Below are 25,246 nucleotides of genomic sequence, written 5' to 3' on the forward strand. Positions count from 1 at the left end.
CGCCCCTAAAATTGAACCAGCTCCGCTTTGTGGACACCGATGGAACAGTGTTACGGGGCGTTCCCTTCGTCAGGCTAACAAATTTTGGTGTTTTGCAAGCCTTTCATACCCATTGTATCAGTGTTCTTTATTAAACACATTTTGTTTCGCTTTGGTATTCATCTTTATCATGTCACTCTAGTGACTCTACATACAGATTTAAAAAGAAGCCTTCACCTAAGATGCTCCGACGTGTTGTATCACTGCTATTGTTTAAACACTCATAGTTGACTTTTGAGGTGATAGTATAACCACCGTCTTTATAACCACAAAATTTCACGTGACAGTAATGTAACTATGGTAACGTGCATGCCGTTTGTTTTGGGCTTCTTTCTTTTTAGTGGAAGTTTGGGTAGCGGGATTTACTCCAATTCTGTGGTATGTACGCGTTTATAATGACGCTTGTTTTCTGATAGGCCGCACAGATATCACTGGCACATACCCGCTTGTTATTCTAACTGTTGGCTTCATCTTTACAGCGAAAGCTGTTATGAGATCAGGACATTGGTCACGCGTGCCGCCGTAGTTGTCCACCGTCGCCGCCGCCAGTGTTCGTAATCAGTATCGAACAAAAGAAACACAATAAAATAAAAAACATTCATAACATAATAGCCCGGGTTCACTGAATGCCAGCCCAGTATTCTACCACGGAGCCACGCCAGCGCTTGGAACGTGTTTCTAAACAGGCCTTAGGCAGTCTTGATGTCGGGAAAGTAATCGCGCTAATATGAGTGATGAAGCATTTTCTGACATAAAATAAACAGCCGGGCGTCACACAATGTGAATTGCGTAACGAGTGGGTCGTCCAATGCTCCAAACAATCAGAAAACTTGTGTTTGATCAGTTATTAACTGTAGCGCATGGCCACTTCATACATAATTTTTCATCGTCGTCAGCCACTGCGTAAAAAATTGCACAAAATTCTTAACAATGTTATGGCGGATACCACGTTTCTCCAAATAATCAGAAATGACGAAGGACGAAAGAGTGTTTAGAAAAGGCCCTGAAAGGCCGCTCTTGTAGCCTTCGCTTTGACAGTGCTGCGCGTTTCGTGCCCGCCTGTCGTCTTCAGTGGACAGGGAAAGGAATAATGCAATTTATCCAATGTGTGCGGTGCACACCAGCGCTGGGTAGCAAACCAGATGCCAATATCTGGTTAACCTCCCGGCCTTTCCTTTCTCACTCTCTCTCTCTCTACTTATGATGTCCGCAAGCGTTACCACGAATCCCAGACACAAAAGGCTCCACAAAGAACAGATTCGCTGTTCAAGTACATCAGAACGGTTGTAATTGATGAACACCTGCAACTAAGCAGTTGTTGTGAACAGTTACCTTGGGTCACGACTCGGGGCCCGCAGCACAACCTCACCCCAAATTCTGGCACGGGATTGGGCCTCTGCTTGCACCAATTTCCGGTATGAAGGAGTCCAGGGCCTTTCACAAACAGAAAACAAAAGCTTTAATGATGCGTTTAAACAAATATAAAGATATTTCCAACGAATAGAACATTTTCTAAAAACAAAGGTGAACTAGTTATAAAATTCATAACTGTTCCTGACAAATGAAGCATGCATGATATTTATAACACGTAGAGACAATGCTAAATAACAGATTGATGATCAAACAACTAGAGTTGAAGCAAAAATTTAAGTGATTGATTGATATGTGGGTTTAACGTCCGAAAACCACCATATGACTATGAGATGCCGTAGCGGACGGCTCCGAAAATTTTGACCACCTGGGGTGCTTTAACGTGCACCCAAATCTGAGCACACAGGCCTACAGCATTTTCGCCTCCATCGAAAATGCAGCCGGGATTCGATCCCGATAACTGCGGTTCAGCATTCGAGTACCTTAGCCACTAAACCACCGCGGTGGGGAGTGATTCAAACAGAAGTCTGCTGTCCACTAAGTTCGAGCGAAGGACATAGGTAACCGGCGCCTTTGATAAGTTAGCCTTGAGGCTGGCGAGCGAACAGTTTTGAAGTTACACAAGACTAAAGCTGCTAGTTTTTACACTGTGTGGCCATGTTGAGACATAGCGGTACCATTCCTACGATTCATGCTAACAAAAGCTAAGTTACGCACGTACAGTCACGGCACATCATTCTTCGAGACCATTTTTTTATCATTTCTAACTTGTGAAAAAATCCCTTTTTATCGCACTTTTTAGGACGTTGTGTGCGAGAAATGTTAAGACCAGCTGACTTTTGTGACACATTGATAACACGCCAACGTCTTCATGCATTCTGTCGTGCTTCAAGAGGATGAACTTCGCGCCTCAGATGCATTAGTTGACTTTGGCATCGGCCAAGTGAAAAATTAATTCGTTTGAAACCTATATTTCACAGTCACAATTCAATGCAGCACTATGGCACGGACACTCTTGTTAGTGCCTGAAAATTCATTTTCAGACGTTAGCTTACTTCATGATTCCACCCTGTTAATGACGCCCCAGCGCCGCAATCACTCCTGTCATTAATTGGGATTGTTCGGCACATTCACTACTTGCGTCGATTATTGTTATGTTCTCATTTATGAAGCATTGTGTTCTCGTTATCACGGCAGCTTCCCATGACTCCCTGCGCTTCTTTTTTTTTTCTGTTCCTGCGTAGCTCGTTCTGGAAATATATATACTACGATAGTGTGCACATTTCACAGCCAATTCAAGAGAGACGATCTATCCAAAACAAAATATGCTACTATAAATATAAACCTATATAGTTCATCTGGTGAACCATAGGTTAGTGTAGATATTTTAGTGCTCTAAAAGTTCGGTCAGTGGAACTTCAGCCACACTTATATCCACGAAAGATGAGGGTTGATTACATGATCTATACGGCATTTGTCGAATGAAAAAAAAAAAAGGACTCTTGAAAGCCGAGGCTATCGTTCAGATTCCCGTCCCCTTTGGCCGACCCTGCCTTTTTGTTGGTTCTTTTTTTAATTTTTTCTCCGCCGAACACCGGGGGCAGCACTTGGAATGTGTGCATGCATGACGACGCTTTTTTACCACATGATCTCCTGCGAGGCGACTGTTCGTTCAAATTGCGTTGTAATGTGACAGCATTAAAGAAATCGTATCACGGTAATTCCGGCGTCGGCGTCATTGGTTGCAAGAAAAAAATCATCATCTCATGAGTGACCGAAAAATCGAGAACGATGCAGTTAAAATAAATGCTAAAAACCACAGCATATTCACAGAGTGAACGATGATGAGTGGGGCGAAGCGTCCACCAGCCCGTCCGTTCGTTCTAGCTTCCGTTCATCTGCAAGACCATACGTGCGTCCATCCATGCGTCCGTCCGCCTGTCCATGCGTCTGCCCGTGAGTCCGTCCATCCATCTGTCTGTCTGTTCGTGCGTCCATCCGTCCGCGCGTCTATCCATCCATCTGTCCGTCTGCTGGTCTGTCTGTTCGTCCGTCCGTCCGTCCGTCCGTGCGTCCATCTTGTGAACACTCCCAGTACCGCCATCTCCGATCTCGCATCTCCTGTGACACATACCCGCTCTAGAGCAGGTATGTGCCACTGGTGGATATACGTACTACATACATACATACATACATACATACATACATACATACATACATACATACATACATACATACATACATACATACATACATACATACATACATACATACATACATACATATATACATACATACATACATACATACATACATACATACATACATACATACATACAAGAGATGGACAGACCCACGCCTTAAGGAGCTTCGCCCCTAAAAAAACCTGGGTCAGAATGGCGACTGAACCTGGGTCGTTAGGGTCTAAGTGGGGAGCGGATGTTCTACCGCAGGGTCACCCATATACGTGTGAATACAATGAGGAGGACTTCGTGTGCTTGTAAATGCAACGGTAGTAGTTTTCATGCTTCACAAACACACGCGTCCAGCATACATGTTTCACAATGCAACATGAAATATTGCCGTAATAATACGTGGTACGAGCGCCCATTGCGAGTGGGCGTTAGAACATTTGATTATCATAATGGCTTCGTGGTTTAAAGCCGGACACCCACTGCAAAGGGCACACACGCTACTGCGCCTATTCCTTTAAGGCGGCATAGTGGCTGCATAGCAAGTTCGAAAAGGTTTCACGCACTGAGTAAACTACGCACTATATAGGAACAAGATGTCGCGTTTAACTCCTGAAGGCGAGGCTTTAAGGTCGCCTAGATTTTATTTTTTTTTATTTGTTTTAATGTGCTATATGATTTATTCTTTCGTTAATCTTATTTCGCGTAACCATTTTCCCCCGTCGCAATGCAGAGTTTCTACAAATACAGTAACAAAGACAAACAACAACCGCGCAAGGCGATTGTTTCAAAATTTCGCGAGGCTAGATTCACAGTGAACCTACAACATCGTCATTAAACCTCAGTCTTTTCGCAGCTATAGGCAGTTTAAACAGAGCAGACCAGTGCAGCAGCGCTGTTGCGGTGCGCGTTTCATGTTCTGTGTATCACTTAATGAATTAAATAATTTTAGGAGGTGGATCATTGGTACTACAAATAAATGACGCTGTTACATGCAAAGAGTAAGCTCTCACCGTATGTAACTAATCACGGAATTTATTTATTTATTTATTTATTTATTATTTGTTTATTTATTTATCGATCGTTAAATTGGTCGTGCTCGTTATGCCACGTCGGAATCATTCCCCATCGTTGGAACCATCGCACACATAAACCTTCATTCGCACTCGCTTTCTTTCGCCGACAGTGCATTACCGCGACACATGCAACAACTCGCTCTTGCCGGCAATCGCTCGCACAAGCGGCCTTGAAACGAGTGCACGTGCGCGAGTGAGAGAGTGCACTGAGGGTTGTGCATACTATAGCTACGAAGCGGATGCATTCCGACAGTTGCGTTGCGAACTGTCGCATTCGTTCCCATTCCGCAGTACAGGAAGCGCAGGCTGACGCCCCGGGCTTCCCGCCACAGCTGTCCTTCAGTTTGCATAACTTCCGCGCTAATGGAAAGATAGTAGAGGCCCGTTTCCAATACGGTTGTTCCCGCTTGCGCTGCGTCCTTTGCGAGAAGCTGCTGTCGCGTAAACAGCTGCAAGCGTGCGAGAAAAGCTGTGGTCTGATCGCCGTGAGTGTTTACGTCGTCCTCGTGCGTCAAGTAAGCGCATTGCGTATATATGCAACGCCGTAGGACACATTCTTTGCAACGTCGGCTTACGCTGATCTCCAAGGCAACACGCAATGACACGTATACATCTCGAAGTCAGAGCTGCCTCACTGGGCATACCGCAGATAATATGGGGTAGTTCCATCTTTTATTACGAGTTACATATTGCTAAGCGATCTAAATCATGCGCTATGGATCTCGGAGAAATGTATAGCCTGCACGGTCGAACAACTGGTATGCCAACCTGCTACTGTACAGTCGCGCTCAATATCAATTTGAACACGCTGTCTGTAATACTCAAGAAGGCGCCAACACTGCAAAATGACACCTATATATGTATATAAAGAATTGGTAATTAAACTTTCTCAATTAGCGGTACTTTCTGAGTGAATTTAGTGTTTGGCGGTGTTATTTTCAGGCTCGGGGCCACTTTAACCACAGAGAGCGTCTTGCAACTCATACTGTACGCGACCATATACTTGCGGCTGCAGTATCGGGTTTCTGGGTCTAAGGCACATGGTCCGGCCATCGGCATATATAACGGAAACTTCCTCTTGAACTCTCCGCTGAGCGTATGCAGCGACAAGCTGAAGCCATTTATTCTGGCTCACCAAACTATTCGAACAGCGGCCGCGTGCCTCGAGTCTCAGAGACAACGCGCTGAACGGCTTAGTCGGCTATAGCTGCGGTCACAGTCATAAAATTCGCCGCATGTACGTCGTGATACTGTTTCTGTATCATTATCATTCAAGTCACGTACATGACGCTGAAAGCGGAAAGCACCGACTGCGGCATTAATATATCGTGCCCACAAGTCAGGCTGGTTAGCCTCTCTCTCCATCAAACGGAGTCCGCCCGAGCAGCGATTGGCCTTGAAAATCCGCTAAACGGCTGAAGGTCGCGGACGTCTCGTCCTACTGTGTACCTTTCTTTCCTTTTTCTCACGGCAATTGTCCTTGCTCGCCTGTAGAAAAGCGCAAAATAATGAGAGGAAAGGAAAAAAAAAAAAAAACTCGTCATGATGGATGTCCGAACACTGCCGCGTTGTTTCAGCCGACACTCGCGCTTTAGGTATTACTTGCGGATGGCCCAGTCTGCGTCACAGAATTCTCCACTGTAATATTGTACGGATGGCTATTGTGTAGTTGCCGCGATGCCCGCTGTATCGTCGTCTAGCCTTAGGGGATAGCCCTTTGTGTTTCGAGCAACTAGTTCCCGGAAATTGCTATTCCGCTTATTTTGCCGTTGGTTAGTTCGCTGTGGTTACGCCTGGAAGACATCGGTAACGCTACATTCTGTAACCGAAACAATACAGCGGTGAGCATTTAACGTCACGTGCATTCGCGCTTTCTTTTTCGTTTCGATGTTGCGAAAGAGAGCGAGTATATATGTGGCATTGATCAAAAGAATAAGTTGTTTCATACTTTCACGTGGACGAAAGAAGAATTGGCCAAGGGCTCGCTTTCTTTGCTAAAACGCAACCAAATAAAACCCAGTGGACAATGAAGATATGACGTCGTTTTGCATTGGTTTCATAGTATGGTTCTCTTTTATTGTGGCTTTGTATTTAGCGCGAATATCTCGGCGAAGGTTACGACACAACTTTTACGTATTAGATGATCTCTAGACTTATAACCGAGAATTCGAGTAGATGAAAACGCAGCGAAATTTGTCCTTCAGCGCATTGCAATGTTGGTATTCTTACGTGTGAAGGAGGGGGCGCTATTGCGAGTTAAGCGCTCTCAGAAACACAAAGTGTCAGGTTGTCAGGAAACCCGACAACCGGTTTCCAAAACACGCTATCAACTGTCCTTTCCGGTCGCTTTGGACTCTTCACTGAGACACGGGAGTCCTGTGTAAGGAAGAGGCTTAATCGATTGGAAGTCCCTCTACCTAAAACAATAAGCAGAGCACCGGGGTACGCTTTTGCATAGACATAAAAAATGTAACGGCGTGCGACTTCGTTATGCAAAGAGCGGAACATTAGACTCCGCTTGCTGTGTAATGTCGCAAGGAATACTCTATGCCGCACAGGGAGAGAAAGTGAGCTAAAGGGCGCGGATGATTGCTTGACGTGTGAGTGCAAGCATAAGCGTGCACATGGTTCCCCTATTCAGGCGGGGGGGGGGGGGCGAAAATTTGTCGCAGTACCCTCTGTGTTTATTATTTCGATGTACGGAGTAGGCTTTGCCCCCTCCCCTCTTATAGGTCACTAGGGCAGGGCGCCCCAAGGCCATCCCCGTCCCCCATACAGAGGGGTATATCGTTACCTCTAAGGACTGATGAATAGTATGGAGGGAAGTTTTACGCCTTACGGTCGAATATATACACACATGACGCACAAACTTATAGACACTCTGTACAAGAGAGTCATCAGGATTCGAGGAAACGAGCTAGCGAAGCGGCCACCGGCTTACCTTGCCTGTCACATGCGGTTGGTACAACCTGAACCAACCGCACGCGGTGACTACTTCAAGCTCACTTCCGTAACCTTCTACTTGTTTTTGCGAGGTCCCCTGCGCATGCGTCGTGTTCAGTCTGTATAGAGAAAAATACCTCTTTTTGAGTGTTTGCATTCCCGCTGATTTTTCGGAGTATGTAGATGTCTTCTGCGCTGTGCGACGACGTCGAAGATGACAATGAGGAGGTCGTATTGGCATAGTTTCTTTTCCTACCGATTCACACTATCTATCTATCTATCTATCTATCTATCTATCTATCTATCTATCTATCTATCTATCTATCTATCTATCTATCTATCTATCTATCTATCTATCTATCTATCTATCTATCTATCTATCTATCTATCTATCTATCTTGTACTCTGTCTGTCTATTGGAAGTACGCGCACGTATTCCTACGCTACCAACGCTGTATTTACTTATTTTAGTATTGTTACTTTTGTCGCAATGTCGAGTGCTTTAGCGTCTGTCCTTACACGGATAAATCACGCAACAGCGTACGCCACACAATGCGTGCAATCACGCTTATCCTCGTATGTTCCGCGTGCCACTGCCTCGCAGGTGCGGGTCGTGTTTCGTGGCTGCCTGTTGCGCGATCAAAATAATGGCTCAGGAAACGCGGCACAATCGACGGTTTGTCCGATTGCTCTCGGTTTTTATGAGTTCATTCATATCGCCAGCTGTCCATGTATGGCTGCGCCCGCGCTAATCTCGCTAGACTGGCAGCTTGCTGTTTCGAAGGCCTACACCCGCGAAGGTCTACACGATGAGCGCCGGACGTTCAAACGTCTGTCTTTTTTACTTTGTAGGGGGGAGGGGGTAATGGTAAAGAAATAAAGGGCTGTTTTTAAAGACGATAGTCCTCCTTGAGGACGTTCGGCGCAAAATTTTTGCCTTTCTGTCTGTCTGTCTGTCTGTCTGTCTGTCTGTCTGTCTGTTTATTTGTCTGTCTGTCTGTCTGTTTATTTGTCTGTTTGTACGCCTTTAACGGTACCTCAAAGACGCCAAACGATTGCCCAAACGACGGGCCCCATCCGCAGCGCCCACCAGCATTGATCACGCTTTAGCGTTCATACTTGTGCGATTATTAATTCTAAAACAATTATTGCGCCTATCTGAGGCACCATAACAACGCTTTGATATTTTCTATGTGTGGCTTTATGCTAGAGAAGGCACACATAAGTAATTTTACCGACCATAGCGTGTTATGCTTTATGCTTTATGGCTTTATGCTAGAGAAGGCACACATAAGTAATTTTACCGACCATAGCGTTTATCACGCTGCGCTGACAGTGCAACATGATGCTCAAAAAGGCGAGTGTTTCCAACGCTTTGCTAAGACGACACGGTGGCGGCATCTACCCGTCGCCTTGCGTTCTACACCTTATCACTTCCGAGATGGGTGCGCACGCCGCGGGCTTCGTTTTCCAAGATAACTGCCAGATAGCGCTCATGTCCCATGTGTGACGTGCCTCGATGCGCTGTTAGCCTTCGCTACACGCTCGAGGCATTGTAACGCAGCGCTTCCAGAGTACCATTCACCGATTTTCTTGCTTAGAACATCAAATAAATGTTTTGTTCACTCTCTCCAGACACGAGACTATATGGTCTTTCGACGGTATTTGCAGTGTAACACGCAGATGCGGGGTCAATTTTTTTTGTTTTTCTCTTGCATGTAGTCGCTGTTACGCGAATACCTTTTGCTGAATACCGCTTAGCTGAACCTTGCAATTTATTTATTTATTTTTCTTTCAGATTTCTCTTTCATCTGGCTGCTGGTAAGTGCCGCGTAAAATTTTGTTGCATGCAATCATACGCTTCTCTTTTTTGATAGAACAGAAAAGATAAAAAAAAAAACTTTCGAGCCAAGATAAAAACGTTTAACACTATTGAAAGACGAGAGCTATACAGTATGTTTTACCATTGGCTCAATATTACGTGAATAGGGCTTTTTTTTTTCTCTTAGTTACGAGAACACCCCAAAGACAAAACAAATGCGCGGCTTGCACGGTTGCATGGTGCTTGAATGGATCTTTTTCGGCTTCATTTGGCTCACGCTTTTCGCGCAGGCCCTCACACCTTACACGCCGGCGTTTCATTCAAGGTGTTGTTCACCTAAGAGATATGAGACATTCGCAACGTTTATTTTTTTAATTAACTATTATTTAGCGGATTTTTATCTGATAATTTTTATTCAGTGTTGCAAAAAAGCTGATTACAGATTCGTCAGTACAGATTCGTCAGACTACACAATTCGTCAGTACGACACTCGCACAAGACGGGACACAAGCAAAAAAATTGCTCGCAGCTTCCCTCGGGGGAACACTGAGGAGGATGCGGAGCATATAATTGGTTAACGGGGTGGTAAAGTGCGACTTACTTGGGTCGATGGCTAAATTGGTTAACGTGGTTGTAGGAGGGGGTGTTAAATGAGTGAACACGTACACACGTATGCGAAAGGGCGGCGCTGGTCGAAGGGACGTCGATCATTGTGTTTGTGGATTCGTTGGAATTCATTTCACCGCGACCTTGGACGTCGACGCGCCGTACAAACCAACCGACGAGCGGCAACTGAGCGAGCGAGCGCCGACCTTGAGTATATATACAGCGCGACGGCGCATGCACTGTCAGCTGTCGAATGTTCGAGAAGGGGGAGAAGCGCAACGGCGCATGCGCGCGCGTCAGCTGCCGATGTTCTCGAAGCGTGACGGCGCATGCGCGCTACATTATACAGCTAGCGAATGTTCGTGAAGAGGAGAAGCGCACGCGGTGTGTAGAGGAGGAAGGGTGCACAGATGGTGGAGGAGTGAAGCGCGCGCGGTGTGTAGAGGAGGAAGGGATGCACAGATGGTGGAAGAAGGAGGAGGAAGCTTGCGGACGGCGCCGCACTACAAGCCTCGAGTATTAGATGCTCCGCATCTAAAAAAAAAAATCACAGCATATCCACTGAGTGAATGATGATGAGTGGGGCCAAGCGTCCGTCAGTCCGTCCGTGCTTCCGCCCGTCCATCCGTGAGTCCGTCCATCCGTCCGTACGTCTGCGCGTCCATCCACCCGTGCGTGAGTCCATCTAGTGAACACTCCAAGTACCGCCACCTCCCATCTCTCAACCCCTGTGGCACATATCCGCTCTAGAGCGGCTGTGTGCCACCGGTGGATGCATACATACATACATACATACATACATACATACATACATACATACATACATACATACATACATACATACATACATACATACATACATACATACATACATACATACATACATACATACATACATACATACGGAGGAGAAGGAGGAGCGACAGACCTACGCCTTAAGGAACTTCGCTTCTAAAAAAAGTGTGTCGATTTAACGCGGGAGTGGTCACATCAGAGCGTGCTTGTAGTAGCGGCGAGGCCATGCACGACAGATCGACTAAGCAAACATTCTCGACAGGCGGTCCTAATTTCCAGAGCCCTCCACTACGCCTTTTCTCGTAATCATCGGTGGTTTTGCGACGTTAAACCCGGCGTACCAATCAAATAAACATTTTCGGCCAGCATGCTGTCTATCAGGGGTCACGTGTATGGACGATATACCCCGTGGAAAAGAGCGAAGAGAAGGGCTTCGCGAAGTTACGCTATAGCCGCGTGACGTTATGCTCTCTCGCCTATAGTGTTCTATTTATTGCGTCACGGGAAGGAGGCGTCGCTCTGCTGTTGCATTAGTTTAAAAAAACGCGAAAGTAGAACGCTACAGAGTGAGTGCACAAGAAAAGAAATAAAATATTGAGAGCCGCTGTGCACCGAGTCGGTCATACCTAAGGTAAACAATTCACAAGTTCATTAGTATTCAAGCAGGCAAAACAAGAACGCTTCTTTCTACCTCACAAAAAAAAGAGATGCCGGTATACTCAATAATATATTGTGAAATGTGTACAAAACATCAACTTCTCTGAGGCCGTCAGTACGAGTGAGATGTTCACCTCAGATGTGGCGGTACATATACAATCTCTGGTGCACAAAGAGTGCGTGGGGTCTAAGGGTATATTCCAGTACATGTAGGGTAGTCGCATATATTACCGCTGATGGCATTCTTATAGAAAGCTTTTTTTAAGCACTTACAGGATTATGAGATTTATCCCTCAACGAAACAGTACTTTAAAACAGAGGAAATGAACTTACGCCTAAAAAATTAAATACTTAAGCTTACAAAGTAGCATGTCGGGCTTTAAGTATTTCAACATCTGAAAGACAGCTCCAGCTCACCATCAGCAAACTAATCAAAAGGGCTGACCAAAACGGCTTTCGCTTGCCGACTCAGAAAACCGTGACCGGTCTTTTTTCGCAAAAGCGTGGCATGCATCCCGATGCTCTTCTCAAAATAACAACTGCCCATTGCCGCTGGAACAAGAATACTAATTTCTGGGCCCAGTCTTTGACAGAAAATTAAACTTCATTGCTCATATTAACAACATCAAAAAGATGGCAAACAAGTCACTCAACATCTTAAAAATGATGTCATGGAAACACTGGTGTGCTGATCGAATTTGCCTATTACGGATATACCGCTCAATTGTGCGCAGCATACTCGACTATGGCAGCGTGGTTTATGGGTCGGCAAGGAAATCTTACTCGAAACGTCTTGATCCAATACATAATCATGGACTACGCTTAGCAACTGGAGCCTACAGGACTTCACCCGTCGAGAGTCTGTACACCGAGCGCAATTGGTCTTGTCTCGAGCACCGAAGAGCGCTGCTTACAGTATCGTATGTATTAAGAAAGCGATCAAAAACAAATCACATATGTCACAATGTTTCTCACATTAGTACCACCACACAGTACAACAGACCGCACATGATAAGACCACTTCTCCGGCGCTTTGAAGAAATATGCCTAAAATATAAAGTACCAAATCAAGCGCTCAACACTGCTCGAACACCTGGATGACTGGCTCCATGGTTGTACTATTCGCATTACACCAATTTCACCCTAACCCACTTAAGGAAAAATGAAACCCCACAGGAGCACATTCTGTAGGCTTTCCTAGGGGTATAATAAAAATAAAGCAAGCATTTTGAATACTACACTGATGGTTCAAAAACACAGGAATACACAGGAAGTGCTGATATATCAAAAGACTCAGAATCTTGTATCCAACTGCCACAATTTGCGTCTGTTTTTACAGTGGAAGTATATGCTCTTTTTATTGCTCTTTAGGAGATTTTATGTAGAAACCAAAAGCAATCAGTCATATACACTGACTCGCTTAGTGCATTGAAAACCCTACATGCAAGGCCTGAACGCGAACCGCTTCTTAGGGACATTTTACGCCACTTTTGGGGACATTTTTGCCGCTCTTCTCAGCTGCTGCAAGCAGCTGAGAAAAATGGCAAAAATGTCCGTCTCGTATGGGTGCCAAGCCACGGTGGCATACCGGTAAACGAAGAGGCAGACAAGGTATAGCAGCAATGGCGGGCACCCATAGCGTAGCAGAACTACCATTCAGAGATTGTTTTAACAGATGGTGGACAGCTTTTAGGGCAAGGTGGCAGGAAGAATGGCGAAAAGTACATAACAAACTTAGAACTGTCAAACCATTTTTACAAGAATGGAAATCATGCAATCACCAAAAGCACTTCATCGAAGTCATACTATCTCGCCCGCGAATAGGTCATACCCACCTAACTCGCAATTTTTTAGTGCGAAGAGATTCTGAGCCCGAATGCGAGCATTCCAACGAACCTTTCACCAATTATCATGTTTAATAACGTGTGCAGTTTTCGTAAACAGAAGACAGGAATATTTTAGAGAATTCTATAGAACGCAAGCACCGTTGCGCACAATGTTAATGCTATCAGAAAATGCAATAATCTACATTAAAGATGTTTACCAGTTTTTAGAGGCCACATGTAATTTCAGCAAATTATAAACAAAAATTTCTTTTTCACACTCTTCATCTTACCATCTCATAAAAATTACCAAGTGTCTGGCGCATCATTGCTGTTGCTGCTTTTGCACCCAAAAACGCAAGATAACTAACCAATTAAAAAAAAATCCCAAAGTGTGCTCATTGCTCGTCTTTTATGTCGATTCATGCACAGAGTTTCGTCATGGTCTTCTTGTTCTTACGATTTTTCGTTTTTGCCCTTGTTTGCGTCTTCTGGCCACTTTTGCCCCTGTGTTGCCTAACTTCATAACGAAGGAGCGCCTAAATACTCTTCAAGGGCGGCAGTTGGAGTTGGAAGCGGTTCGCACGTCTACACGATCCCGGCCATGTTTTCCACCGACGGTCACAACACTTCTTTCCGTCGTCGCAGTTCTTTTTTTTTTTTTTGTGGAGTGTGGGAGAAAAAAGATGCGAATCGCCATGTGTACACGATGTATAGATATATCTGCCAGCGCGAGATAGCCCTGTGTCGTAATCAGCCCGAATTGCCGCAATAAAGCGTCCAGCGCGCACTTGTTTCTTTTCTCTCTCCTTTCAGTCTCCGTATAGAAGTAGCACGTATACTAGACGGCAAGTCGTCAAGGTCGTAGACGCGTTCGTGCGCTTGCTGTTGTCTCATTGCGAAACTATACAATAACGCCGCGCTTTTTTTTTTTTTTTTGCGCCGCTTCATCGGGCTTGCTCGTCGATCCCGTGCGTCAAGTGTTCAAAAGAATCGCAGAGTCGAGTTAAAAAAACCACGAATCTGATAACTGAGGTGAACTTCCTTTCTTTACCGTTTTCTTGGAACTATTAAGCGGCGCGGAGGCAGAAAAAAAAGAACCTTCAGAGCGACGACAAAGCGGGAGATCAGTGCGTCACTCCTAGTCGCTTACTCACTTAACCCTGGGGAAAAAGTTCAAGGTGATTTATACATAAGTACAATACTCGGAGCATATGGCAATGAGCTCGGCAGAGAAAGGCGACGGGCGCTGTAAAAGCGCCTTTTATTTTTAATGTTATCGCGCTTCACATACCTTGCACTGCGTACGTGACTGGAAAGCTTTCACGAACGTTCAATATTGTTAATACTGTAAGATGACTTTATTATAATTGTCTATATTCAAATACTCTAAGATAATACTTTAAGATTAATTGTCCTCCGCTATCACGAATAACAATAGTATCAATGCTGTAAGATGAATCTATGATTAGCTTTTTTTTTCACTGTCTTGAAATAGAATTTCTTTGGCTTTACGTGAACTCTCGGGAGAGTTTGTGGTCACTAGATTTTTTTTTCGGAATTTAGTGAACAATAATTATTTAAGAAAACAGAGCGAATATATTTGCGATTTTTTTTTCTTTTACACAGAGATGCTAGAGATTTTCAAAAAAAAAAGTAGGCGCTTGCAAACATAAATTGTTCACGAAAACCTGCGCAATCTGGATAACTATTAGATGCGTTTATTAATATTTTTATTGGGATAAATGCATAAAGCGTCTGTATAGCTTGAGATTATAGGTGAGTGAACTCAAGGGAATCGATGTTAAGCAGGAGTTTATCAGCTTAGGCGTGCCTACTAAGCCTATCGGTATTTAGGTGCAGGAAATAGAGATTACTTTAGAAATAACGTACGTAGGGAGTGTTGTTGAGAAACGGCGGACCGATCCCGCCGTTGCCACCACTGTTGCGTAAGACGGCGACGCCGACGCGGTCCCGGAGGCGCCACTGCTTTCGACCCCGCCGGGAAGGTCACCAGCCGTTTGGTAGCGTATGTTTCTCAGCTCGCGACTGCTTCTGCGCAGAGCTGAGGAGACGAGCGGACGAGACGACGGTGAGTTAAACAAGGTTTATGTACAGCATATATACAGAGGCGTTACAATTTCGGCACTGGGGCCGGCAGAGACTCGAAGAGCCGAGCTCCTCTCTCTAACACATAGGTCAGCCTTTCGCCTAAAACCGCTGACTCACATACATGTCGGCACTCCGACACGGGGACGCCTCTCACATAGGACCGCCGATCGCGACGCGCCGCAGGGCTTCTTTTATTTACTCCGGGCCCAACTAAAATGTCCAATCAGAAGCGCCGCTGGTCTTCAGAGCAGGCTCCTCCAATGGGGTTCGCCGCGCGATGCGTCAGGCCACCAGACATGAGGACGCCGGCTCGCTGTCACGTGCGACGCTGACTCAATGCACGTGGGCCACAGATGCGCCGCGCGTGTTCACGCCGTGGAGTTGTTCGCGCCCGGCGGGCTGCGGGCTGGCCTTGACCCAGATTGCCTGTTTCAGAGGCACGGACGTTTGACGAGGACTCGCTGGCATAACAGCACCCCCGCCGCCAGACAATGCACCGGAAAGACGAGCTGCTTCCACGGGGCTCGGATGTCAGGTGCGCTCGTTCGCCTGGTCCCTCCAGGTTCGCCTCCAGGGCCATGGGGAGAATACAGCTCCAGACTGGTCCGGGAACACATCCCATTTTTGACGACGGATCCCAGCTCCACGGGCTTGTCGCCACAACTTGCTGGCCAACTTCGCTCGTCTCTTCCGACCATCTTCGGTTTCAGCACTTGTCGATGGTTCTGCAACTTGCTAAGAACGGTTCGACAACAGACAACACACGACACAAGCAAGTGCCCTCGGTCACCCAACAGAACACCAGACAAAGTATAGAACAACATATACCTATCTACGTGTCTATCGGAATTTCGTTCCCTCTACATCAAGAGGCACATGTGGGACAAAAGACTCTTAAAATGACAACTCAATTTTTTTTTTCCACGTACAACAACGTAACGAATTAGAATACCACATAAAGTTGGCCCCTTGAGATCACTCTGAACGAGAGCGCTCAGCCCAGGTCGTGATGAGGTCAAAATTTTGCCCCGAATCGCCAGCCAGAAACCGAAATGCTGAGAAGTTACTAGCTGGAACGCTCTGCTCAATGCACCTGCATTAGCGTTTACCTTTCCCTTTTTTTTTTTTTTTAGCGAACGTCAAAGTTGCGCTGTGGAGCAACATGCTCCACTTCAGTAACCGGCCACTTTTAGGCGACGATACCTATGCGGCACCAAGAGCGGCTCACACTTTCGACGTTGCACAGGGGAACAACGATACGGCTTGCTACTGATTGACTCCTCACCGCTTAGCTCGATATCGTGTTCGATCACCGTCGTGTTTCCGGGGCGGTCCGAAAACACGTCTTCAAACTCGGAACCAATCTTTCTCAGGTCCTCTTTCTCAGGTCCTCCTTCACTTAAGCTAGGCTCTAGGTTTATCTGCTCCCGGATTACTTTCGATCCCCCTTCAATTACCTCACTAGAACTCCAAATTTCTGCTCCCTCTTCCTCTGAAGCATTCAACAGCTGATTTACGACCGCTTGATGTTGAACCTTGGGTTTCATCAAGTTGTAAATTTTGTTCTGCCGCCTTCCTAATTTCACCTCAGAATTCGTATCGGGAAGCTTCGATATTACATTGGCAGGCCCTTCCCAATCAACCTCAAGCTTGTTCTTTTTGAACGGCTGCAGCAGCATTACCTGACTTCCTACTTCAAAAGCGCGTTTCTTCACAGATTTCTCGTAGTGCTCCTTCGACAGCACTTTTGCCGCGTTTTTCTGGCTTTCCACTCGCGCTTCAATTTGGCTTTCCACTAGCGCTTCAATCGAGAGATCCTCACGCTGCCCTCGAATGAGCGTCTCTCGATCAACTCTCGGCAGCTCGCTCCAACTTTCCGCTACAGGCGAGAGCGTTGCAACCCTCTCGCTCTGACTCAATGGCGCCACGTCGTCTCCCCTTTCTCCGGAAACCGCGCTGGTCGTGTCGGCGACGGGCCGCTCGCGTGACTGCTCACATGACTCATGCGGAAACTTTCCTTTCTGGGGTTCCGTCGACCCGCCGACAAGGTCACTTGAGAGTTCACCGCCTGGAACCAGATCAAGCTGCCGCGATAGCTTCCGCGCTTGCGATCGCGTGAGAGCCATGCACGCTAAGTCAGGGAAGAACGATTTGCCCTGCTCTTTGAGAAGCTGCTCCGAGTTGTTGGAGAAAAGATAAGGAAAACGATCGTTCAGCGCGGCAGACACAGCTGCTTCGGTGCAAAGCTTACCGAATGGGCCTTCAATGACAACGGTGGCGATTGGTAAGCGAACACTCTGCTCCTCGGCGACTTGCCTGATCCACGCGCATTCTCCTGTGAAGTCATCCGGAGACACCAATGAAGGATGGACAACGTCCATGGTTGCCGCTGAGTCTCTAAGTGCTCGGCACGTTTTCTTATTCACCCTAATTTCTTGGAGATACGGCTCCAACAACCGAATGTTTTTCTCTGATTCTCGGATCGTTGCGAAGGCAAACTTTTCCTGACAGTTTCTCGCGATGTGCCCTTCCTTTTTACAGTTGTAGCAGATTAGCGGCTTCCGTTTGTTTTCCGATTCAAATGCCTGTGTGGTAGAAACCTCACTCGATTTCTCCGCTTCTGCTTGCCCTTCCCCTACACTGTCCTTAGTAAGAGATGGGTCCTTTTTGAAATTACGGTGCGGAACGGGTTTCCGTTGATCAGGTTTCCTTGAAAAGCCCTCTTTTCTCTCATCTTTTTCAACGCGCACTGCCCTGCTGTGCAACTTTCGGCGAGTATAATACTCCTCAGCTAACTCTGCTGCCTTGTTTAGCTGTACTTCACTAAGTCTGTCCTGCAGCCAAAGTCTGACATTATCCTCGATGCAGCGGTAGAACTGCTCCAGTGCAACGCATTCCACCACTTTATCGCGATCATCATAAACACCTTCGCCCTTGAGCCATTCAATCAAATCGGCTTTAAGACGAAACGCGAAGTCAACGTGTGACTCATTCCCCTTTTCAGCATACCGGAACCTTTGCCTGAAAGCCTCGGGTGACAACTTATAACGTCTCAAGAGCACTTCCTTAACCTCGTCATAGCTCTCAAACGCTTCCCTAGACAAGCAAGTTAATGCGTCGGACACTTCGCCGGGAAGAAGAGCTAACAGGTTCTGCGCCCAAAGAGACCGCTCCAAAGCGTTTCGCTCACAGACGTGTTCAAACTTGACGAGATACTTCGCCATGTCCTCGCCTACTACGAACGGTGGCAGTTGATCCCGAATTCTAATACCGCTGACCTGAATCGTCGGAGAAGCTGCGCTAGGCGCCTGCGAACACTGTAGGATTGCCAATTCTATTCGTTTCATCTCGAGGCGCTCCTGTCTCTCGGCCTCCTCGCGACGTTCGCGCCTTTCAGCTTCTTCACGTTCGCGAGCTTCGCGCCTTTCAGCCTCTTCGCGAGCTTCGCGCCTTTCAGCTTGTTCACGTTCGCGAGCTTCGCGCCTTTCAGCCTCTTCGCGAGCTTCGCGCCTTTCAGCTTCTTCGCGAGCTTCGCGCCTTTCAGCTTCTTCACGAGCTTCTCGCCTTTCAGCCTCCTCACGTTCGCGAGCTTCTACTTCTCGCCTTTCAGCCTCCTCACGGCGTGCTTTAATATCCACCCAGGCCTCATCGACTTCCTCAGCCGACACTCCCTCATCCTTCATGATATCAAGGATCGCTTGCTTTCGTTTCGCACGGCCCAAAGTAATGCCGAGTTCCTCACAAATTTCGATGAGTTCCTTCACTTTAAGGTTCTCCATCGTTCACACTAGCCTCTTGCTGTTTGCCCCTGTTAAGAATCTACTTGCCGTACCCACTATAAGCCTACTAGCAAGACGCGCAAGCAATTTTTCACCCTCCCGTGTTTACCACCTCCGCATTAACTTTGGTTTCAAAGCACTTCAACTTGGCTTGAAACGATCAAAGCTCACTTCAATGCTTCACACAGCCCTTTCTCTAAACTACTACAACCTGAGCTAGAGTAGTCTGGTGAACTGAGGGGAAAACATCAGGCACTCACCGCATCGATGTCGCTGACGCCGGCCGATCCCGCAGCTGCCAACCACTGTTGAGAAACGGCGGACCGATCCCGCCGTTGCCACCACTGTTGCGTAAGACGGCGACGCCGACGCGGTCCCGGAGGCGCCACTGCTTTCGACCCCGCCGGGAAGGTCACCAGCCGTTTGGTAGCGTATGTTTCTCAGCTCGCGACTGCTTCTGCGCAGAGCTGAGGAGACGAGCGGACGAGACGACGGTGAGTTAAACAAGGTTTATGTACAGCATATATACAGAGGCGTTACAATTTCGGCACTGGGGCCGGCAGAGACTCGAAGAGCCGAGCTCCTCTCTCTAACACATAGGTCAGCCTTTCGCCTAAAACCGCTGACTCACACACATGTCGGCACTCCGACACGGGGACGCCTCTCACATAGGACCGCCGATCGCGACGCGCCGCAGGGCTTCTTTTATTTACTCCGGGCCCAACTAAAATGTCCAATCAGAAGCGCCGCTGGTCTTCAGAGCAGGCTCCTCCAATGGGGTTCGCCGCGCGATGCGTCAGGCCACCAGACATGAGGACGCCGGCTCGCTGTCACGTGCGACGCTGACTCAATGCACGTGGGCCACAGATGCGCCGCGCGTGTTCACGCCGTGGAGTTGTTCGCGCCCGGCGGGCTGCGGGCTGGCCTTGACCCAGATTGCCTGTTTCAGAGGCACGGACGTTTGACGAGGACTCGCTGGCATAACAGTGTCCATGGCAGTCCTCCGTATTCACACACTACTCTACGTGTGCGCTCTAGTGAGAAATGTGAAGAGCCCGCATCGCCTTTCGTACTATTATTTCAAAATTGACCGACATCGCCGTTGTCTACTAACACAAGGTGCGCCTTGTGGCAGCAGGCATTATGACCGGCCTTTTTGGCAGGAGGTACGTTCTTGGGATTCTGGTGGCTCATCAGCAATGAACCAGTAGAATGTATACGCTTGGCTGCAGCTTTCGCTTATGATATTCTGCGATATTATAGTGAGGATAATAAACACGTAAGAGCCCATAGGTTTGTAGACTATACATCCTTATCGACAAAATATAGATTTTTAAATAAAGTTCATGCATTTAATATTGCTATAAGAAGCGGCAAAATGTGCGCTGGTGACCTTGCTTTGACACAGGCTATCCTGTGCCCGTCGTCTCCCAGTTCCCGTGAGATAAGCAGAGTATCAACTCACACAATTGTTTTATTAGTTTTTTTTTTAATTTTCAGGACTATCTGTCGATGTTTCGCAAGTGTAGTTGAATCTTCAAGTGATGCTCCTAACAATGCTTTTTTAACAGTGAAGCTGTTTAACCTTAGTGTGTCCGACCCTATATCCTCGATGTGGCGTTGCCTAGCAACAGCTCACCCGTCACAACCAGTGTGACGTCATGTCAAGCCACGTGTGTGCCGGGGCAGCAGCAGCGCGCCGACCGCACCGTAGCACTCTGGCCAAGTGAAACATCGCTAAGCGCCAACTGAAGTGAAGTCATGTCAACCCGTGCATTAGCCGGGTAACAAATGCGCAGCAACCGCAGCCAAGCTAAGTATTATTATTAAGCTGTCTCCATAAGACGGTGCACTGCCGAGGAGGTGGACGCGTTTCGCGGAGTGACGCGCTGCTATGCGGGAGAAACAACGGCAACGATAAGCTGATTCTGAATGCACGGCCAGGGCTCTCGAGAAGAGGAGGCGTCGATGATGTGATGATCCCGAACCGTGTACGAGAGTGGCATTCTGTTTATAAACGGATGCGACGCCAGGACACAGTCATCCGGGAAGCCGAGTGTGAGCGACACCGAGGCCGAGACCCCGAAGTTATAACCTTGAATTCACCACGAAGTTATTTACCTTGAAGCTGCCAAGTTCAACTACAGGAAATCATGAGATCAGCCAGTTTCGCTGTGCTTTGCCCTTGCAAGGGCTGGCGGAAACTTTGTGCTTTTTTCTCTCAAAAATTTTGCCTTTTATCTCGAATTGCAGAAGTAAAAGACTAACCAATTAGAAATAGCGTTCATTCATTCATTCATTCATTCATTCATTCATTCATTCATTCATTGATGTCACTGCAACACCTTTATGGTTACGTCGGCATTGCAACTCAGCTCTCTGTTGGGCAGCATACTCAAGCCTATAAAGGCTCCCCGCCGTTAGGAGACGCCTGGGCATACAAAAGTTCATTTTTTTATAAAACAAACAAGTGAATGAAACATAAGAAGCGAGACCATGCAACTCGTCATCCGCCACAGCGCTCCCAGTTTTCCAATGTCCACAGTTCACCGCCAATGCGACAAGATGAGAAGTGTTATGTAGTACAACAGCTACGTCAAACTTTGGGCACGTATGCAACAAAAGAGCTGCGAGAATGGAAAAATAGAGCGTCGTTAAAAGCAACCCCCAATCGCTCGCGAAGCTTCTGCCGAAGAACGGAATGCGAGCAATGACAGCATAAAATAGTGTGTGTGACATTACAAATGAGTCGCCAAATGAAGCACTTTCATATCGCCCCTTTATCCCCTCGCTTATGGCTTTCCGATCTTCTTATTTTTCTCGGACATTAATTTGATTATATACCTGCTCATAATTACACTCTTCCCCTTTTTCTCGTTTTGTATCGATTCGTTTCGGGACGTTACTCGGTTTTCTACGGCAGTATCTTTAATATGTGTGTGTGTCAGGTCACACACACTTCCATCCCTCGCCTTTCCCGGCGCGCCCTTCAGATGTCCCCGGCGCCGAGACAACTCCGCCCGCAGCGGCGCCGCGCGTGAGGGTGTGATGAACGGAACACCTGTTGCCGGCACTCCCGCGGTTAGCGCTCCAGCTCGCCAGCGAACGTACGTAGGCAGGCACGCAGCGGCGACGAGAGAGGAAAACATTCCTCTTTCGGCTAGCGACGCGAGCGCAGCGCGGTTTGAATAGCGCAGCAGCCGCAGCCCGAGCTCCCGCGGCCTTAACGGATGATCGCCGGTGCTTCGACGTCGACGACTCATGGCGGGACCGGCGCCCGTTCTCCGCGAAGTCGCGACGTGAGGCGACGTCGGTGCACTGCGACCGGCGCGAAGATCTCGGTACGACTTCTGGTCGCTGCCAACGTCCCGGATATATACAACGCGAGAAGATCGGCGGCGTTTGGCCCACGATGTGGATTTCCTTTGTCCCTTCCGGTGTGCTCTGTGCGCCCTTGTGGCCCTGACTTCCGAGCGAGGTCTTCGGTTCATGAAAACAAAAGTGTCTGCACTGCAACCTCGTCAACATCATCGAGCCATATACAGATATGGGGATAAATAGTGTTTTGACTGCCGGACTCCTCGGAACTTGGGAATTATCGACGCGTGTGAACTTTACGACTGTTTTCCGTTTCTTAATGGACGCGGGAAAGCTGCGCATCGACGAGCCTCTGGATTAACTGACGAATGGAAGATGAAATCGAAGACTGAGTCGTGCTCTTGCGTTTAGCCCGATGCCGTGGTGATAAGAAAATCAGCTAGCACGAATATACTCAGCTGAACATGGCCAGCTTTTCTGTAATGGTGATAAGCTCGGCAGGTTAACTTCGCAGATTTTTCCAAGGACAGCGGCTAACCGGGAAGTTCGTGAGTTCTTGGGGGGTATGCAGTGTGTTCCTGAAGCAGATAAAACACGCATATTTTTTGTGTGTGTGTGTGTCTGAGATTCATCTGAAACACGTGTTGATCTTCGAGTTATATTGATAACGGCAATCGCGAGACGCCCTGTGCACTCTTTCGATTCACGGCGAAGCTGGATTATCAGTCGCCTGCACGAAGTTCATAATCTTGAGAAACGATAAAACAACGCCTCTTCGTTTATCTGTGATGCTACGACGACTTATTACGTGCCGATTTCCCCAGTGTCCGCGGGCGTGCCCATGTACCCAACCTGAGACGCTGCTTGAAATTGACCGAAAGGAAACGGCTGCTCTGGTTTGTTCGTACAATTTCCTTTCTTGTCTGGAAAAGAAGAAGAAGCAGATCGTGAGCACGTAGCTCGAATTTCGTGTCGTACTGTTCGCGTGCTCGTGCGAGGAGCCTTGGGCCAAGCCTCAAGAACGTTCCATTTTGCCTGCTTTCTCTTCAAGTTTGCGGCGGCTTTGCTCTCGCTCGCAGCTTTTCTGTTAAGCCTCGCGAAAAACAGTGCGTCTTACGACTGGACTACTCTATTTTTCGCCTGTGCTACGTCAATCCCCTAGGAGGAAGAATCGGCGCTGAACTGTCTGTCGTTCTTCTTCAAGTCAAGGATAGAAAAAATACAAACGAGGGCAAAAAAAGTAAGTGGCTTCATTAATACTTCTATAATTAAGAGCTGAAAATCCAGTGTCATCTCGAGGGCTCCTATGAGGAAAGCTTTTGGAAGCTACGGTATACGAGATGCATGCGAAAGTTGGCCGCTAAGTGCGCCATGCCAAAATGCTGACATAAATGACCCTTCGTAATAGTATTAATCGTTGCCCCGCCGCAGTGGTCTAGTGGCTAAGGTACTCGGCTGCTGACCCGCAAGTTGCGGGATCGAATCCCAGCTGCGGCGGCTGCATTTCCGATGGAGGCGGAAATGATGGAGGCGGAAAAGCCCGTCTGCTCAAATTTGGGTGCACCTTAAAGAACTCCATGTGCTCAAAATTTCCGGAGCCCTACACTACGGCGTCTCTCATAATCATATGGTGGCTTTGGAACGTTAAGCCCCACATATTAATCAATAGTATTAATCGTTTAGTTTCACCTCCAAAATGCACATTATTATTGATGGAACCACTTCAAAAATTATGGAACCACTTCAAAAATTTCAACCACCTGAGCTTTTAATGCGTGCTTAAATTTTAACACACCGGGCTCGGGCATTTTATTTCCACCGAAATACGACAAGGTATAGGTACCGATCCCACGCTTTAAATGCCCTTCGAAAATCATCTGTCGCAACGCCTTCTTTGCCATGGTTGCATGACGTGAAACGAGTTGTGCTGTGCGCTGATATAGATAAAATGAGCTTTCGCCTCTATGCTGTTATCTTGTTTCGAAGCCCCTTTATGCAACTATTAATGTTGTAGATAACGCCTGCCGTATAGCGTAGGTGTCGTGCTTCTTAGCTCAAGGTCACGGGTTCAATTCCGCGGCCACGGAGGCCACGTTTCAATGGGGCGCTGAATACGAGAACACCGGCGTACTTATATTCAGGTGCAATTTGAAGAATTCCAGCTGGTCGAATTCTGGAATGCCTGACTTTGGCGGGCCTTATAATTATGTCATGGTTTTGGCAAATAAAACTCCAACAATTTCATTATAGACAAAAAGAAAGCTTCTTGAAGTGGACGATTAGGCCAGTTGGTGACACATGACCTAAGTGTACGACGCGGTTGTCATTATATATATATATATATATATATATATATATATATATATATATATATATATATATATATATATATATATATATATATATATATATATATATGCAATGCGGGATAAATAAACCTTCAGTTGATAGTCTGCGCTTGTCCTTGTATTTTTCTTGCCCATGTTTTAGGTCGCGTGGTATACTTATATATTTGGAAAGCTTGTATTTCATATGGTTTGCGAGTCTAGTGGTACTAGTTCACCCCCCTAAGATCTTACTATATATATATAAGAAAATGCAGCACGATAAGCTGGATCTGAGTGGGGAATTTGCAACAGCATAATAACTGCTGATGACGCGATTGCGTGTGAATATTATATTAAATACAACGCAAAATCATCTCTGAGCCACT

General features: G+C 47.0%; 1 protein-coding gene across 3 annotated transcripts in view; it reads left to right on the top strand.

Moving 5' to 3' along the window:
• The window catches only part of LOC119161180 (uncharacterized), a 386,858-nt gene that overhangs the window by 253,933 nt on the left and 107,679 nt on the right, over positions 1 to 25,246 (top strand). Inside the window, exon 4 of one of the 3 annotated variants that reach the window (XM_075889640.1) lies at positions 9,420 to 9,442. The exons of 1 other annotated variant lie outside the window; for it this stretch is intronic. The gene's annotated coding sequence lies outside the window, so the exon portion shown is untranslated. Of the gene's footprint in view, positions 1 to 9,419; positions 9,443 to 22,338; positions 23,774 to 25,246 lie in introns of those variants that run through there. One more of the 3 variants, XM_075889642.1, reaches the window with a different exon arrangement.

The sequence above is a fragment of the Rhipicephalus microplus genome, chromosome 3, assembly GCF_043290135.1.
Source record: "Rhipicephalus microplus isolate Deutch F79 chromosome 3, USDA_Rmic, whole genome shotgun sequence".
Taxonomy (NCBI): Eukaryota; Metazoa; Arthropoda; class Arachnida; order Ixodida; family Ixodidae; genus Rhipicephalus; species Rhipicephalus microplus.